Raw genomic sequence first — 20,362 nt, forward strand, 5'->3', positions numbered from 1 at the left:
TAACCTATGTTGCTCTTTTCTTTATTAGGTGAATCTCAGACTTTGTTTTGTGAATCTCAGACCTTGTTCAGTGAATCTTAGAGCTTATTTTGTGAAACATGGTCATCATAAGTGGTTAAAATCACGTTTTTTGCTCTTTTCCTTATTTGGTGAATCTCAGACCTTATTTTGTGAATCTCATACCTTATTCAGTGAATTTTAAGACTTGTTTTGTGAAACTTGATCATCATAAGTGGTTAAAATAACCTATTTTGCTCTTTTCTTTATTAGGTGAATCTCAGACTTTGTTTTGTGAATCTCGGACCTTGTTCGATGAATCTTAGAGCTTATTTTGTGAAACATGGTCATCATAAGTGGTTAAAATCACGTTTTTTGCTCTTTTCCTTATTTGGTGAATCTCAGACCTTATTTTGTGAATCTCATACCTTATTCAGTGAATCTTAAGGCTTGTTTTGTGAAACTTGATCATCATAAGTGGTTAAAATCACCTATTTTGCTCTTTTCTTTATTAGGTGAATCTCAGACTTTGTTTTGTGAATCTCAGACCTTGTTCAGTAAATCTTAGAGCTTGTTTTGTGAAACTTGGTCATCATAAGTGGTTAAAATCACGTTTCTTGCTCTTTTCCTTATTTGGTGAATCTCAAGCCTTATTTTGTGAATCTCATACCTTATTCAGTGAATCTTAAGGCTTGTTTTGTGAAACTTGATCATCATAAGTGGTTAAAATCATCTATTTTGCTCTTTTCTTTATTAGGTGAATCTGAGACTTTGTTTTGTGAATCTCAGACCTTGTTCAGTGAATCGTAGAGCTTGTTTTGTGAAACTTGGTCATCATAAGTGGTTAAAATCACATTTTTTGCTCTTTCCTTATTTGGTGAATCTCGGACTTTGTTTTGTGAATCTCAGACCTTGTTCACTGAATCTTAGAGGTTGTTTTGTGAAACTTGGTCATCATAAGTGGTTAAAATCACGTTTTTTGCTCTTTTTCTTATTTGGTGAATCTCATACCTTATTTTGTGAATCTCATACCTTATTCAGTAAATCTTAAGACTTGTTTTGTGAAACTTGATCATCATAAGTGGTTAAAATAAATGGGGGTATGATTTTCTTTCACATTCTTTCAAGATGGAATGAACTAAAGCAGCACATATTCAAAAAAACCGCAATTAATTTTTTTCCTCAATATGAACGTGGAAAAAGATCAGAAGCTATATACACAACTATACTAGTACAGAGCAAAATACCAAAGTGACAACTATTTCTTTTCAGCGTAGCAGTTAACCAAAAAAAAATGGAAAGTTCCAAGGTAAGGATTAGAGTACAACCTCGAGAATCAATTTCTTTAGTCGTTCCTCTAATGGCAGGGGGAGCAGAGATAAGGGAACAACTCACATGATGAAAACTAGTGGAATGATTTAATTATTTTAAAACCAATTAGCTCAAATGGCAGAGCGTTGTGCAATGCACAAGGTGTGGGTTCGACTCCCATGTTGGTTATTGACTGCTACTGTTACTTCAAAGCCTAATTGGTATTTCTCTAGTGGACTTTTGGGTTTTGGCCTTTTCTGTCATGTCCAATTGCACCCAATTTAGATAATTTCTAACATTGACTTTATAAAGGACTCAAAATTGTAATCCTTAATTGTGTTATATTGACCTGCATTAACAGGGCAGAGGTTAGTTTCCTCGCGCAATCTTAAATGTCAATGATAATAATCGTTATGAGAGTTCCTTATCCGCTAATCTCAACTACCAACACTAATTAAGTTACTTCATACTTCTAATTTAGCTTATACAAAGTTTGTGACTGATGAGTGGGTGCTACCAGAATCGACTCACTACATACTTAACGAAACCAGTGAGATTTGAAAAGCATACCTCCTTGCATTTTGGAGAATGTTGATGCAATAGAACCTTTATTAAGCTGCATCAAATAGCGAAAACCAAATTCAGCAAGCTTAGGCTCCATGGACTCCTCAAAAACTATGTTGCTTGTCCTGACATCGCCATGCGGAATTGCAGGATGACAATTATGATGAAGAAAACAAAGCCCCTTTGCAATGCCTAATACAATCTTTTGCTTGGAGGCCCAATCAAGTTCCAAGCTTATCTTTTCAGCCAAGTTGCCTTTCGGTGAGAAATCATACAGAAGATACAAAAGATACCAAGCAACCTAATGAGGTTCTTATGCCTCGTGTTGCCTAATCGGACAATGAACTCTTCCATAACATCCATTTTCTCCGGACTCAACTCAATCTTCTTTACTAAAGCGTAATTCTGTCGGCGGTGTGATTTTGCAGTGGAGATGATGTGGCTCTGCACGACGTTTTGGCTTATGCACGACGTTTGTGCACATCTAAGTTTGAGCTTGCTTCTTCTACTCATCCTCAATTTTGCACATCTGAGTACGGATTTGGCTAACTCATCCTCAATGTTATTGTATTTAAGTTTAATACACTAGATTCTTAAATTAACTAGGCTATATGAGATTCGAACTCATACCTTTGTGCAAGATTTGCACATTGCTCTCCCATTTGAGCTAATAGCCGTTAAGATATACGAGTACATAACAAAGATTAAATAAGGGGAACCTTAAGCTAATAGCCTTTAGATATGCAACAATGAAAAGCCTAACCTGCGATTGATTGTCAATGTGATGAACAACCCTAGATTCATTACCATATGACTCCGTGATTGTAGAACGGGCATCGGAACGAACTTCGAAAGTCTCTCTCACTTTTGCTGAAGTGAGATTCTTGTTACTTTCATAATAACAGGCATACATGAACTAAGTCCGACGTGCAGAAATCCAGCATGCTTCACAAATTAAACCACATAGTTTAGTTTAGGCATCACTTCATCAACCATATAACAAGGATAAAATTGATGAATACTTGGCCGAAATAACCCATTTGCAGTAAACGCTTCACAAACACATTTTCAGAGGTGAAATTGTCAAATGAACAGAGGATGTACCAGAAACATGGGTGTCAAAAGTCTCCACCATTCTCCGAGCATGATCAAATCATTAACCTTGACGCCATACATCAAAGGCAGTGACCAGAGGTTATTGTCAGAATTCTTTATAGGGCTTGCTATCTCGAATAGAAACACAGCGATGTTCATTGAAATCAGTATACTTCCGCAGGTAAAAAAAACACAGGAAATCACTGGATTAATTTACAAGCATGCATTTGGTCTTCTGAAGTAGCTTATGCACCTCATTCAATCATACTTTAATCAAATTTCCCTTCTATTGAGGGATGTAGCAAATAGAAGAGGTACCTGACGACAGGGATGCATGACGATAACTGGTCTCCCTTTCTTGTCCACGGAGGCTGATCTGTATACTTTCCCAGTTTCTGCTTCAAAAGCAACATCTTCCTGTATCATTGGAAACAGACAAGTTCAACATATTGAGTGTTTTGAGTTAAGAGGAAACATTCTAGCCAATCCTATCCTATAGAATCATTATATTTGGCAAGCCACAAAGTGACCCAACCTCAATCAACGCAACTTAAACCCGCCCTGAGTCGCTGAGAGTGAAAGAAACGTTGTCACAGACCTGATCATAACCGCAGCACAAAAAATGCTCCGGAAGGGCTCATTAATAAAGGTTTATCAGTCACAACCTGAAAATTACCTTATTGACCCAACTCATAAGGGTAGACTTGTGCCCTAGATGACCTTTACCCGAAATGATCAATAAGAGCACACTCGAAATGACTCGTTTGTTTGTTCTAGTTTTCTGCATAAGAAGTGTACCACATACCCATAGAATTTTGTCAGGCTTGTAGTCTGACCTCCATTTCAGACATTCTCTCAACATTTTAGTACCCTTTTGAACATTCCAATTATTCACTTGCAGGAATCTAGCAATGATTGCATCAGAACAGTAACAGCTCAACTTCTCTGGCAGCGGACCTAATCCCGATCTCACCTCATCAATCTGAAATTAAGCAACGAAATTACAGTCGTATTAACTGGGCAAACTCAGAGATGTGCAAACCATGATTTGTCAATTTTGACAACAGGAAAATTCTGGTATGTACCTTTTGCTGCTGTTCTTTTGTCGCCGTTTTTTCATGGCTTGCAGCAGTGTTCTTCAATTCTGTACTCATTGCTGTAAAAAAGGTATTCATTTTCATTTTCATTAATAGACTAACATATATAAGTCGTTGATAATTCATGTTTTCACCCTGTAATATTATACGGAGTACTGTATTTGTTAATGCAGGTCGAGTCATTTGGGTTAAAACCATGAAGTCAGTAACAACATTTTATCATTCAACTGTAAGAAAAAGCATCAAATTACTTAAATAATTAGTTCCCACTAATGAAATCCTATACATAAAAAAAACATGCTTATGAAAGTCAAAACATAGAGAGTATAGGTAAAAATCTTACTTGCTTATAAAATGGAGAGGATAGGCAAAAATAAGAAGCAAATTCTTTTGTAATTATCTAGCAGTCAATCAAAGGAGGCAGAAGGCCGGTACAACACAATGAAGAAGCAGGATTTGAAGTCGTATTCTTATCATTCACATTATCTTCATCTTCATAACTAGGCTAAGACTTCTTCGGCACAGGGTTAACAAAGAAAGGAGAGGTTAAGTAGTTGACTGGTTGATAATGTAATGCTAAAACACAGAGAATAGAACTAACTACATTCATAGTACTCTACTTCTATATTTAACGGACTCAAAAGTCAAAAGATTCTTGTATTACTACTAATCATCACATTAAACGTTTTACCATTAATTAAAGTACAAGTAATCGATATACGAATACGGAGTACTAATACTCAAAACCGCAGCCTAAACCCAGTCATTTTTGTTATTTCTTTTTTTCTTGTGCGTAGACATTACTTTGTGGTCTTCTCGGTATTCCCCCCTCTAATGGTGTCATTCCACAGTCTCCTATGCATACAAAGAGCCTAGCTACCCTTAAACACCAGGTAATTTCTCGAAAAGCACTATTAAAACAAGGAGTGCAATGTAAAGAAACGGAAAGAAACATACGAACAAGTGAGAAATCGATCAAAACCTGCAAATAAAAAGAGCGAAACTCGGTGATTAAACTAATTTATGACCAAAATTTAACAGAAATCGAAATCTAGGTATCAAAAAGTAAATAAAGAGAATGAAACATACGAACAAGCAGAGATCGATCAAAACATACAAACCAAGAGCGAAACTTACCAATTAAACTACTTGATTGAAAATTCTAACAAATTGAATAAGTTTATCGAAAATTAGTGTGATGAATATAGAATGAAATCGAGATGCATCAAAAGGAAAATTAGTTGATCGAAATTACCTAGATCCGAACAAAAATTAGGATGATAATGGCGATCAAAATATGACTGAAAAAAGGCGATCAAAAAAAGAGAGACAGAGAGATAGAGAGAGAAAGTGAAGAGAGTGGGAGTGTACGGAGTAAATGAGTGAGTATGAGAGGGAAATGGCAGTAGTTAGATGTGTTTTGTAGGGGGACACGTGGCAGCATCTGGAGTATCTTTAGTTATTAGATCTGATGGTTTAGAAGGTGTCCAGCCGCCTCACCCTAAGAAGGGTGCCTCACATGATTCAATCTCTCTCTCTATATATATATATATATATATATATATATATATATATATATATATATATATATATATATATATATATATATATATATATATATATATATATATGTTTCGATCGAGTATAACTTATACTATACGTGTATCACCAACGTCAGTCGAGAGCTACTTATGAGACTAGAAATTGGAACCGTGGGTTTGACTTCGTGCTTTGACCTTCGGGAGACCCATAGACTAAGACTTGTATTAACGACATTATGAACATACGAGATTCGACCTTAGATTTGTGTAATAGAGAAACGGTTAGTAAACCCGGGAAGTGGGGGATTGCGGCATTAGATGATGAGTCCTTCGAGAATACATTATGAGGCTTGACAATTGAACTTCGGGAAGACGTTCTCTTTTAGGAGGAGTGAATTTAATAATTCGGAAATTAAGGAAAGAGAAAGTATAGAATGAGAAGAAGTAATGAGAGTTGAGCAAATAACTTTGGGATGAGTACGATAAACATGTGTGGTTAATAAGAGTGATAATGACAATAAGAATCTTGACAGAATTTACGATAGAGTAAAGGAAAACAGTAATGGCGAGAGAGTACTTGAGAACCGGTAATGAGACTTAAGGGAAGCTTGAGGAATAGTTGTGAAAAGAGAGAGTGAGGCAAACTTCGGGGACAAAGTTCATTTTAAGGGGGGAATATTATAATATCCGAATATTTTGGGACCCGCAAAGGAACCTTAGGGTGCGTGATAAGACCTTGTGCTAGACGAGAGGCCACTCGGAAGTGAATTATGACTATAAAGGGGACCGAGTATAACTTATACTAGACATGTTATTGATGTGATTCCAATTGGAGGTGATAGCTTGTTCTCTTAAGATTTCAATGGTAGGTCACACGCCCAAAATGACCAAGTAAAGAGTGAGATATGACTGTTTTACGAAAACTTGTCATTGCTGAGAACTGTGTTACACTCGACCGAGTGAAAGTCACTCGACCGATTAGACTCGGCACTCGATCGAGTGAGTGACACTCGACCGAGTAGACTCGTCACTCAACTGAGTGGCGCTGAATCAGAACACGGGATAAGGAAAAATTATCCCCTTATCCCCATTCGTTCTATCTTCTTCCTTCTCACTACAAATCCTTTTCTTTCTCTCTAAAACCCGCATAAACCTCTTCCACCATGGATCCAAGCTTGCTTTAAGGAATCTCTCACCTTGTTCTTCACCATCCACACTTGTAAGTCGATTTCCACTCATCCTTATTTAAGTCTTAACCATAATTTTTGGGGGTTTTCACTTGGGTTAATTAGTTAGTAATTAGTATATGTAATATGGATAATTAGTGGGTAATAAAAAGGGGTTTGTATTATATAATAGAATAGGATGTATTTGTGATGGTATTATATGGTTTGTATAGGATTAAGACGGTCTTGCGAGACGGAATCATATGGGATTCGGGTAACTCATGAAGAATGCTAAAAGGTAGCTTAATCCTACTCGGTTTCAGTAATGTGGTATTTTTTATGTTGATGTTGTAATTAGTCTCACATGATTTAGGGCATTTGCATTATAACATGTTTAGTGGTTAATTGCATCATTAAGAGGATGATTATGATATGTTAGGTTGTATTTCATGTATTGGTTATTATTGTGTATGTGGAGGATGTGTTGTTGTTGAGGAGACGTATGACGGTTGGGAGACCGTCTTACGCTTGAGTCGCCTCTTGGAGCTTCCCACTCTAAGAGAGATGTGCACATTAATGACTTGAGTTTGGAGGGACTCGTGTGGTTGAGACACGACGTCTGGCAGGGGATCCGGTTGGCTTCCGGACCCGGTACGTTTGGGTGTGTCTCGAGACCTGTTTGTGGCTATTGGTATGTCTGGGCATATCCCGGTACCAGTGTGGTTGTCGGTATGTCTGGGCGTATCCCGGTACCATGGTGGTGGTTGTTTGATAGCGGTTCATTCATGTTATAGTCATGTTGCATACTCACACACTTTGAGTCGTGTCACACTTTATTTATTTATTGAAACTGAGGTTTGTGTGTTTGTGTAATTGTCACCTATTTTCGGGGTGCCCTGTGTCGATCCATATAATATTTTTGATCATATGGGGAGCAGGTTAAGTACAGGTTATCTTTGGTAGCACGTGGGAGACGGGACGAGCCTTGATGACATCCGAGTCGAGTATAGTTTGCTAGAAGAGTATAGTAGTCATGAGTTGTATTCTTTTATTCATTCATTCATTCATGGTTCTGTTATTAACTAAACTTGTCATTTATAATAGGGATATTCTACATGGAACCCCTCAATTTTTCGACTTTCTACATGGTACCCCTACACTTTTTAAAACATATATGGTATCCCTAATTATTGTCATTTTCACTAAGTGTACCCCAAACTTTATTTTCCGTCAATTAAACTCAGTTTTAGGCGTTAAGTGATTACTTGGACGCGTAACCAAGCTTGTCATTTATCATCCCATGACATAAGGACTCTATTAGGCTCAATATCCATCTTTGGACGTGGTAATTTGGCAAGGAATCAATAAATTTTCCGTCAAAATTTTTTTAGCCCATATATATCAATAAATATTAGGATCGAGAAGGATATTGAGCCTAATAGAGTCCTTATGTCATGGGATAATAAATGACAAGTTTGGTTACGCGTCCAAGTCATTACCTACGCCTAAAACTGAGTTTAATTGATGGAAATAAAGTTTAGGGGTACACTTAGTGATAATGACAACAATTAGGGGTACCATGTATGTTTTAAAAAGTGTAGGGGTACCATGTAGAAAGTCGAAAAATTGAGGGGTACCATGTAGAATATCCCTTTATAATAAATGTTTCTTGATTGTATCTTCGATTTAAGCCTCGGGAAAGCGAGATGGTAACATCTCTTAATTACCTTAGCCGGGTAAGAAGGGGGTGTTACATCCCCCTTAAAAGGAACTTCGTCCCCGAAGTTCAACACATCGCCTCCAACAAACCGAAAGTATATCCTAAACCAAGATGACAAACTACAACCCAACCCGACAAGAACCACTATAACCATACCCAAAACAAACCACCCAACCTCCTATGCCAACTAATCATCATCATCCTCTCTCGCGAGTACAATTATCCAAAACACAACTCCATCACGAGTCACCATTTAAGTGTTAACAATTGAAAAGATACATAGATGCAAACTATTACTTCCATTTTACCAAACAAATACAACACAATTAAATTAGTCCACATAATTCATATCTTTATAACAAGCCAACAATTAAATTACTCAATAATTGATTTGGTCACTTGAATAACAATTAAATTACTTAAAAGAAATAACAAATAAATTATCAATACATTACTTAAAAGACGACGTTTTTGACATTTTCATGCGCGACATTACTCTTCTCTTCTTAAAAGGAACTTCGTCCCGGAAGTTCACCTTTAAGATGAGCTATAACACGATACAACAAAGACCACAACCTATCCCTTGACATTACAAAGCTAACATGCATTCATATGAACATATAAGACGAAAACCAACAACACAAACAAAATGAATTTGTCATGCCCAACAAATACTACTCAGTATACATAGAAATTGAAAGGTAACTCGCCTAAGTGACACTATGATACCATTGTGGCCAACGCAATGTCAATATAACACATCCCGGAATGATCGCCAAACGATTAAACAAAAGTGAGCAACCACATAGAAGGATAATTACTGCATACTTTCTTGATACAACTCATACACGAGTATAAAGCACAAAGGTAAGTATCAATGTTCATAATAATGACGTATATGGCTCAACAAAAGAATACTCCCATGATCCCATGTCAGATGAAATAAAAACGGTTTTCATGTACATACAGGGGTACTCGATCGAGATAGCTATACTCGATCGAATACAGAGCAAGGTACTCTATCAAGTTAGACATACTCGATCGAGTATGTGCAGATTAGAATGCTCGTTAAAATGCAACATACATGGTACTCGATCGAATTAAGAATACTCGATCGAGTATCTCCAGATCAGAATACTCCCTAATGCCACATCAAGCAAAGAAATATGCAAGGTTTCAGGGTTTTATTCCTGACATCATTGTACCTACATACAAGATCTAAAAACGAGCCACGAGTATGGCCTTATGGCCGATTACATCACCAAGTAAAAATCCAAATACCACAATAAAGATAAAAATCCAACACAAGTCTACTAACACAAGCATGAAAATTAAGAAAGGTCACTCAAAGGTCACCGCCACGGTCCTCTTCCATCTCATCATCACCTCCAGCTCCTGAAGTGCCAGCTCCTGATGTGCCTCCTCCAAACCCTCCTCCGATAGCAGCTCCCGTCCCAGGGGCTCATCCGCTCCTCCACGGTGCAAGGCATCCATATGGATAGCTCTCTAGGGCTCACCATATGGCTTGGTCCACCCTGTAGCTGTGAAACACACCGCTATCATTCCCTACTCCTCGCCACCATACCGGGTGAGCCAAGTTGGTCCCCACACCCTGAATATAAGCCATCTCATGTAGGGTCCGGAGCACCAAAGCGTTCGACACCCTCTCCGTGAGCTCACTCACCTGCATATGGGGGCTAAAAGAAGTCGGGTAACCAGGGTACTAATACTGAGGTGGTCCTTACTGAACGAACTGGGACTCTCCAACGCCCTCTCTAGCTCTCCGGGGTCCTCTACCCTCCCTAGGCACCTGATCCTCCCTCCTAGTACGGTCTCCCCCAAACGGCTCTAGCATCTCCTCAAGGAGGTCATCGATGATCAAGTAGGTCCGGTCAGGAAGGTTAGCCTCCTCACTATCAGGGGCAGTCTCCGCCAAAGGCTCGGTCACAGGAAGATGGTCCGTGCCAGGTACTCTCATCCAACTCTTATCCCACACTCTCTAACACTCGCAACCACTTCTGATGTATGAAGTAGTCCTTATCCAAGGTTAGGACAACCGGATAGATAGGTTTGAGAGCAGGTGAAGCCTCAAAGTTTGTCAACCTCTCAGCCAAACAGGTGGCGATAGCGCTGCAACTGATATGGCGAGTCGAATACCTAGCCATCAATGCTAAGCTGGCACACACTATTGATGTGACTCATATTTGTGCACATTTAGTCCCCGAATTAACCTCGTTCCCATACTTTCTAGTGATTATTAGGGCCATTTCTTATCTTTAGTTCCCCATTTTCCATATTCTTTGAGGTTTTGTGTCCTTGGTAGGAGAAGATTGCTAGCCTTGCATTTATGGAGCAAAATGGAGCTAAATGGATCGCATCTAATGACCAAGCATAAAAAAAGAGACCAATACTAAAGGCCTAAGCAAATAAATGAAGTGAATTGGGCAATGATGAAAGATCCGCGCGTCCCTAAGACAGTCCCCACGGATTGTTAGGCAGACAAGAATAAGAGGAGAACCCTGTCCCAGGATCCGGGCGTCCCGAGCTCAGGATGAGCGTCCCAGACCAGCATTCGGGCGTCCCAAGGCCCAACTCGAGCGGATTCCCTTACAATCCCGAGCATTCTCAAGGCCAGGACGCGTGTGTCCCTGGGGATTTGTTACTCAGGCCGCGCATGTCCCTCGGGATTTGCAAATCATCAAGCTTCTCTTAGGGTCTTAATTGTCATTTAAACCCTTAGTAACCCTAATCCTTGTACTTAGTTTTAGTATAAATACCCTATTGTACTACCTAGATGATCATGTCATCAATAAACCTTAGAATCAAGTACTAATCTCCTTTTAATCTCTTAATTTAGTCTTAATCCAAGTTGTAATACACATTTTCAATATTAATCACATCTTAATATTTCCTTAATCTCTCAATTATTCTTAGTTTTAGTTGGGTAATTAGAAGATTATTTGGGGTTTATTGGAGGATTGATAACTCTCCATCAATCATCAAGTTTCCTTATATTATTCTTTGCTTTATATTTGGATCATCTCAAGTTGGTATAATCCCTTTTACCTTTGCTTAATTATTGTTAATTACATTACTTATTCATCATGTTTCGCTTTGTTAATATGATTGACATCCTTATTAGCATGTTAAACTTGATCATGAGTGAGTAGTTTCTTAGCTAGGGCTAATGGGGAATTAGGGGAATCAATCATGGGATTAGATCTATGCTTAATTTAATATGCTTTCATAATTAAATGCTTGCTTGTTGTGATTTCAACCTATGCACATGTCATGTTTGATGAAATGCTAGACTATGAAACTTTGCATTTTTTACCCATCTCTTATCTTTTCAATGAGACTTGTAAGATATAAGCCAACTCGAGCCTTGTTAGACCATGCATAGAGTTGAATAGGAGGAGACTAAGTCGACTTGTAGGTGTTGTACAGTCTTGATCGACTCGGTTCCGGGACCTAAATCTTTCTAGGAATTGTAAGATATACACTAACTCGATTCCATCACAACAATAAGTTGCTTGCATCTATTTGAGAACATGTTTGTATGATCTATTTCCATGATTCCGTTATGAACCCATGACACCCTAGTTCCTTAACCAATTATTTACAAACACCTTTAATTGCTTTACTCTGTTTTCATTAATTTTCATTCATCATGTTGATTAGTTTAGATTACATCTCATCTCAACGCAAATTTGTGACACCCTAAGACATAACTACTTGCAATTGAAATCTTAAATCGATACCCGTCCCTTGGGATCCGACCTTTGCTTACCACTCTACTAAGAGTAGTTTGTAAAGATATAAATATAGTTTTGGTGGAAAGCAATAACGACACACATACTCTCAACCCGATCAACTATCGCATGGGCACTATAAGCAAACCGCTTCTCTTGGGTGGGGTTAATGTTGGAAAATGTGTCCTCAACAATAGTGCGATCACATGATTTAATATCATAAATAAATCTCATTTTAGGAATACGTAAGGGATGATTCAATTATATAGTCAACTGATCAACATTAATCGATAACGATTGGCTTACTAGAATTTGACGTTACTGTCGTAGGACTGTGGTGGTCAGTTGATCCCTTAAGGTCACACCTAAAGGATGATGCCCTTATCTGTAAAGTTGATTAATTGTATGACGATACAAGTTAATCAATTCCTTAAAATTGAACAATTCATTTGTGAGAGAGAATATATTTATCTTATTGTAATGAGATTAAATAAGATTTATTTTAGTAATAAAAATGCTTTATTACTAAAATTGTTTATTGTTTGAGAAACAATAGAGATTAGAATGAATGGTTGATTATAATTACAAGATGTTGTGAATTATAATTAAATGACCCATTTTATTTATGTGATCAAGTATCACTAGTCAATTTGTTGAATGTAATTTATTTAATTTATAAAATGATATTTATGTGATAAATATGCATTAAATTAATTAATAACATGTAAAATACTACATGTGACATATTGTGTGACAAATGACAAATTGAAAAAATAAAATGGTAGTCCATTTTACATGAATGGACCGAAATATAAGAGGTATTAGTGGGTTGTGCTTATATTATTTTATGTGATAAGATTTAAATAATAAGCCTACACTACACTAGCCTAACATAACCTACACTTTGAAAAGAGAAAAAGTAAAAGGAAGATGCCTTCCTTGGCTATATGTGTGCCGGCCACACTAGTCATGGATGAGTAGTTTTTGGCTTTTTATCTTCACTCTTACACACTACCATTCATACAACATGTAAAAACTTTCCTCTCTTACACATTCTTCTTCATCTTTCTCTAAAAATTTGAGAAATGATGATCCAAATTGTTCAATCACATTACTAATATTATTGGTGTAATATATGAGTATTAGTAATCAATTTTAAGGTTGACTACTAAACAAATATCTAGCAAATATTATTTAGTAGAGATAAGGGATAATCTTGGATGCAATCAAGAGGAGTGGCTTCTATACTTGGAGTCTTTGGAGGATCATCCTAATACTCATCATAGCTCAAGAACAAGTGAAGGTAGGAAAACTTACTTGTGCCCACAAAACCGAAATTAACAATGTAAGGGACATTGTTTTCTTATAAATCTCTTATTTTGTTATGCATGCACTAGATCTAAAGAACAAATAATTAAGAATTTAATTAGTTCATTATTAGAGGAGTCTAATAAGAGGTAAGCAAACCTAACAAGTGGTATCAGAGCATAAGGATGTTGCATGCATAATCGGTTATTGTTTTTCCGAGTTAAAATGTTAACATATAAAACTAAAAATTTGAGTTTTATGAATATAAAGCCACAAAATTTTTTGCATGTTATATATTCTGGTAAAAAATGTTTTTAGGTGATTTTTATGATTTATGGAAATTTATAGCTCATTTTAGTGATTTTATTACATTTTTATGAGTAAAATGAACTTTTATTAACTAAAATAAGTTAACCTTCACTACTGGCCGTGGTATTTTATTATGACCTAACATGAATATTTTATGTATTGCATGTAAAATATCATATTAATGTGATTAATATCTCATGATTTATGAATTTTTAGTGTAAAAATGGCATAAATGGAGGTTAAAATGACTAAAAATGGTTAAAATTACTCTCTGACCTTGAAAATTTTATATGATCTCACATGCATATTTTGCAAGTTGTGTGTAAAATCTCGTATTAATTGGATTAATATTGCATGATTTATGATTTTTATGAGATAAAAATAGATTAAAAGAGGTAAAATGGTTAAAAAAATTTAAATTACGAATTGGGCCATGAAAATTTAATATGTTGTCACATGCATGATTTACAGAGTGTATGTAAATTTTGAGATGAAATGATCTCATTTAGCATGATTTATGAATTATTAGAGTAAAACTGACATAAATAGTGACTATTTTAGCATAAATAGCTAAAACGAATTGCAAGGCATGAAAAAATTATTTTAGGTTGAATAAATATCCCACTAATAAAATCTAAAGTTATAAAATTGATTGGATTAATTTTTGGATACTTTAGATGATTTAAGAGATAAAACCGATAAATTGCAACTATATTTTCTCAAAATTAATTCAAAAATTTTAACCGTTATTTTTGACAATATGAGTGTCATGGAATTATTACAGAATGTTTAAAAATTTAAAATTCAAATTTTAAAATTATTGTAATTTAATTTGGATTTATTTCATAAATGATATGATTTTAAGGTCAAAAAATGAGCATAAAACTTAAATCAAGTTGAATTATTGTCAAAAATTGAGTGGTGACTGATTTTTGAGTCCTAAGATTGTTAGGATAATTAACTTTATCTTAGATGTGATTTAAGTGTTAATTTGTGATTTTAAGAAGTTATTATCACGCATTTCCATAAAACCGGGTTATATATACGATATAAGTTAAATAGGGCGATTTGGCACATAATTTGGCATGATAGATACATATTATAATGCTGCATATTTCAATTATTGAATGTCTTTTATTTATATAATTTTGAATTATGTAAGTTTATCTTAGTATGGCCTTAGTTTTAATCGATATTACCCGTAATGAAAGGGAATATTGATTCGGTTGTAATTTAATGTGATCTCGTATCACTTTTATTTTTATTAGTTTTTCCATTTTACAAATGTATAATAGGAATAACTTTGTTTTTTTATTATTATTTGTAATTATGGAATTGCTTCAAGACGGTTTCATTCGGAAAGGTGATCCGATGAAGACGGTGTTCTTGGGAGGCGTGCCACTTGAAGATTCAAGGGACCAAAGGAGTTAGTTTTCAAATATGTAATAGATTATTAGATTTTCTATTTTAGGAAGACCATACTAGGAATTTTATTATTGCTTTGCATTTCTTTTAATATGTTACATGCATTGCCAAATCGCCATGAACAACAACCTACATATCATATCGAGTCATCGACCGTGTCAATTACAATTATCGTAGTTCACCGCTTTAGTTCACTTAAAACGTGATAGATAATAAATTGACAAGACCTCTCACATATAATAATTGAGAATTAGCCTTACCAAATAGTAGAAACCATGAATCCCAATTTCATAAGGAAGTAGATTCGGCTCACCGGGGTACTAAACTTGTTACGTTGGGTAAGTGGGTAATAAAATGTTATTACATCGAAATTTGGATTGAGCTCAACGGAAGTATTCGTGGCCGTAGTCGCATGTTCCGGGCTAAAGATGAAAATTAGAGTAATTTTTATCGACCAAGAGTTCTAGAAGTAGAATCGATTAAGAGGTTAATCCACCGAGTTATATTAATAAGGGATGACTCGGCTCACCGTACCCGTGTCAATATGAATTTGGATCTCGGAATCATTTATAATAATTGGGTAGAGTTCACTATATAAATGCAACACTTGTTTACAAGTATTATTGAAACGATAGATGTTAATTATTTCCTTCATTTCCGTTTTTGTAGCTAATTATACGCAATGAATTCATCTAATACTCTTACACCAATCACCATTGATTCATGACTCCAATCATTCGATGAAATATGCTCTGAGTATGACAATGATACGATTAGAGATTTACGCGTTGGCATTGGTCAGGATGGAAATTTTTGCTTCTTTACCACCTCCACACCACCCACTCCAATATTAATGCCCACCACCTTGGTAAGAAAATCTTGTGAAGAAAATCTTGCTAAACCCAAGGCATCCTTGTTTGAAAAAACAAGGAGAAGTATTAAATTCAGTAGGAGTTCTAGCAAGAGTGTCCTTGCAAATGAAAGGAGTATTGGTATTATTAAAGGGAAGGCAAAGATGGGTGAGAAACCTAAACCTGATAATGAATTGGAAATGGATAGTGGGACTACCAAAACCAAGACCAAGAAGGGTGCCCAATCCTATGAGGAATGTCATTATTGTAATGTCATGGTCCATTGGAAGCGAAATTGCCCCAAGTATTTGGGAGATATCAAAGTTGGGCTTATTACTCCAAGTGGGACTTGGAAATGTGGAAAAGCTAAACAAGAGTGATATATATCTCCGACAAGGAAATGGAGCTAGGGTAGCCACCACTTCAAGAGGGACTTATGTACTTGTTTTTGCTAATAGCTTTAAGTTACATCTACATAATGGTGATTATGTACCCATTTTGTCTAAAACATTATTTCTATTTCTATGTGAGACATGAAAGGATTTATATTTTGCCATCAAAGACAATTGCTGTATTTTGTTAAAAATAGACATGGCTGTGAGCCATGTCACTTATATTTATGATATACAAGTTTTAGACACTTCCAACTCAAGCAAAGATATCTTCATAATACGATCCAAAAGACTAAAACAAAGTAATCCAAAGTATTTTTACATCTGGCTTTTTCGATTAGGTCACATAAATGAGAAACGCATTAAACGCTAGTGTCGACTAGAATTATTGGACCATTTGATTTTCAATCATATGGAATATGCGAATCTTGCCTCCTCCGCAAAATGATCTGTACTTCCTTTAGTGGTAAAGGGACATGAGAGTGATTTGTTGGGACTAATACATGCCGATGTATGTGTTCTAATGAGCATCACCGCAAAGGGAATTTATGACTACTTCGTCTCTTTTACCCATGATTTAAGTAGATATGGGTATATTTACTTAATCAAATATAAAGTGAAGCATTTGAGAAATTTCTAAATGACGTAGAGAACCAATTGAATAAAGTTCTAAAGCATTACGATCCGATCGTAGTGGCAAAGATCTTAGTAATAAATTTGATTTATTAAAATATGGATTATGACCAAGTGTCACTACCCATAAGATCAAACTAATATGAGTCAGTTTGAGTTATTGAACTTAATTTTGGGAATTTGCAATCCAAAACGGACAAGTAATTCAAAACGGATGGTCAACCAGGAGATACCTATAATAGAGAATCTATTTAACAAATGACATGGATAAGACTCACATATCACATGAATTAAGCTGCCATGATAGGGATGGCCTTTTGAAAGCTAATGCATAGTCTAGATAAACTCCTAATACTCCAACATATATATATTTGTAACTCACAAAGCTATCTCTCAAGAAAATAGATGTATTTCTGAGAGATAGAGTGGGAGTAGATGGATCGTTATAAACATGTCTTATATTGTTACTTTGTGAAAGTAATGGAACTATAGAGTGGGAGTATAGTTGAACTATAATCTATAAAGATAGAATAGGATCATAGTTCAGTGGGAGTTTATTGCACATGTCTTATTGGTTAAAATATTGCTTTGCAAAAGTAATGGTACTATGGCCTTGTCCCAAATCGACCTTGTTGCATACAAGCTAGAGCATTACAATCCGAAAATTGTTATTCAAGAGTAGATTTACTTTAAGGCGAGGGTCTCCTTAAAGGTAAATAGAGCTTTAGAGTACCTAAATGCATAGATTGACATGAAGATGTGGATCAAGATTAATTATGTTAGGAATTGCCGCATTTCATTTTAATGAAGAATGGCAAATAAAAATTTGCTTTTCTAAAATGGGAATTTAGAGAAGGAAGTGTTTGGAACACAAAACCTTAGATAAAGATATAAGAATCCTAACATCTTATGCGTAGCTTTCTTAAGTGATCCTAGAATGATCTTAAGCAAGCTTTAAAGGATTATACTTTTCGTTCATGTGATAATAGTGAATGGTTTCATTCACATGATTGAAGAATCATGATTATACATGAAGTTAAGTGGGAGCTAGAATTGTTTCTCCATGTCTTATATGTTGATAACATATTACTTATTGAGAATATTGGCATAGAGTTGAGAGTGATTGGAGACTTCAAAAGAGATGCAAAGTGTTCTAGATTTTGAATCTATGAGAGAGAATATTGGCATACAGTTGAGAGTCTTATGAGGATAAGATCTTTCGTATCTGTTGTACATCAACAAGGTTGAATAGGCTATTCATGTTGATGGAAGTGGAATTACTATGATGGAGTCATAGTCATTCACTGAACCTATTAAGTTGTTGATCACATGAAATCGATTAATAATGTTTCCGCCATTAGAATGATCATGTATGCCAACAGACGCACGTGTTGTGATGAACCATATGCTAGGAGCATAATGAGTCAATAACAAGTTAATTCATAAGATGGTCTTGTGAAAGCCTTAAAGAACAATTGAAGATTTGTTCATATGTTTGGATGATAAACTAAGTTAGGTGTTGAAGGGTTGCACAAACTTTAGTTTCCAAACTTAAAGGGATTTGTTGAAATCCTAGGATGTCTTATTGACTAAGGAGTAAGAGACTAAAAAGTTGTTTTAGTTTCGCGCATTGCAAATTCTACAAAAGGATTCTAAGTATATTGTGATAAAATGGTAAACGTAGGGATTAAGGGTGAATCCCTCTAAAAATGATTTTATCACAAGTTATGAGATAACAGTGGGAGCATCTTTCAAGTTAAAGAGCCCAAGTCTAGTAAAAACACTAGACAAATACTTAGAGATAAATTCAAGTTATTAGAAATAACATTGAATTGAAGGAAATAGCAATTGATAAAGTTGGAATATATGGATATAGGGTATCCACTTGCCAAGCTTTTATTGCATTTTAACTAGTGTTAATAATACACTAAAGATTATAGGATATGAAGTAGTAATAGTGTATTGACTATTCATATGTGATAATCGCATTTGTCGTTTGAGTTTTATTAAAACTCACCTGTTACCTTGTTGTATCCGAATGGGTTGTAGAGACAAATTGAACCCCATTAAAATGAACTGGATTGACATGGTATTCGCCCCTAGTTACTTATATGAGGTGACGTCTCGAAGTGACTAGAGTGTGATGCGATTCATGGCAAGTTCAAGTGCCATAGAGTCATATGAGATGACTAGTCGATCACATAGGCAGACTGTATGGGATACTCTGTCGTGTAGTGACCGCTTATAGAGTTATGGTAATTCATAAAGCCTGGTCGTGGCAGGAGCTACTATAGTATTCTTATGAGTCAATTCTTTTGACTAGAGACTATTCGCTCAAGTTGGCACAAATTTCTGATTAGCTTTGATTTATGCTCTACGACTGTTGTAAATGAGGTCAAATGGGTATATTTTGGGTTATAATGAACTGTGGCTGAACAAAGGGAATATTGTGATAGGAATTGCCCGTCCCTTATCAGGGTTGTTTGAAATCTCAAGGCCACTCGAGGAGTAATTAACTGGAAATGCGTGGCCACGCTCGGAAGGTATCTATGGTAGATAATTCCGGTCAGACAGTTACTCTCCAGATCGAGGAAACCACTCAAGATATGATCAAGTGCAAGTACGACCTGCAAGACACCTTGCATTGAGTGGGAGATTGTAATAGGACAAGAGAATTGGTGACGCACACTTGTCTCGGACAAGTGGGAGATTGTTGGAAAATGTGTCCTCAACAATAGTGCGATCACATGATTTAATATCATAATTAAATCTCATTTTAAGAATACGTAAGGGATGATTCAATTATATAGTCAACTGATCAACATTAATCGGTAACAATTGGCTTGCTAGAGTTTGACGTTACTGTCGTAGAACGGTGGTGGTTAGTTGATCCCTTAAGGTCACACCTAAAGGATGATGCCCTTATCTGTAAAGTTGATTAATTGTATGACGATACAAGTTAATCAATTCCTTAAAATTGAACAATTCATTTGTGAGAGAGAATATATTTATCTTATTGTAATGAGATTAAATAAGATTTATTTTAGTAATAAAAATGCTTTATTACTAAAATTGTTTATTGTTTGAGAAACAATAGAGATTAGAATGAATGGTTGATTATAATTACAAGATGTTGTGAATTATAATTAAATGACCCATTTTATTTATGTGATCAAGTATCACTAGTCAATTTGTTGAATG

General features: G+C 35.7%; 1 long non-coding RNA gene across 1 annotated transcript; it reads right to left on the reverse strand.

The window, feature by feature from the left end:
• Nucleotides 1-3,290: 3,290 nt before the first annotated feature.
• On the reverse strand, nucleotides 3,291-4,796 carry LOC141646116 (uncharacterized). The gene is made up of 3 exons (XR_012545352.1): nucleotides 4,408-4,796; nucleotides 3,773-4,123; nucleotides 3,291-3,384 (listed from the first exon to the last, which is right to left on the reverse strand). It is a non-coding gene; the product is annotated as an uncharacterized LOC141646116 (long non-coding RNA).
• Between the last annotated feature and the right edge of the window lie 15,566 nt (nucleotides 4,797-20,362).

The sequence above is a fragment of the Silene latifolia genome, chromosome 3 (assembly GCF_048544455.1).
Source record: "Silene latifolia isolate original U9 population chromosome 3, ASM4854445v1, whole genome shotgun sequence".
In the NCBI taxonomy this organism is placed as follows: domain Eukaryota; kingdom Viridiplantae; phylum Streptophyta; class Magnoliopsida; order Caryophyllales; family Caryophyllaceae; genus Silene; species Silene latifolia.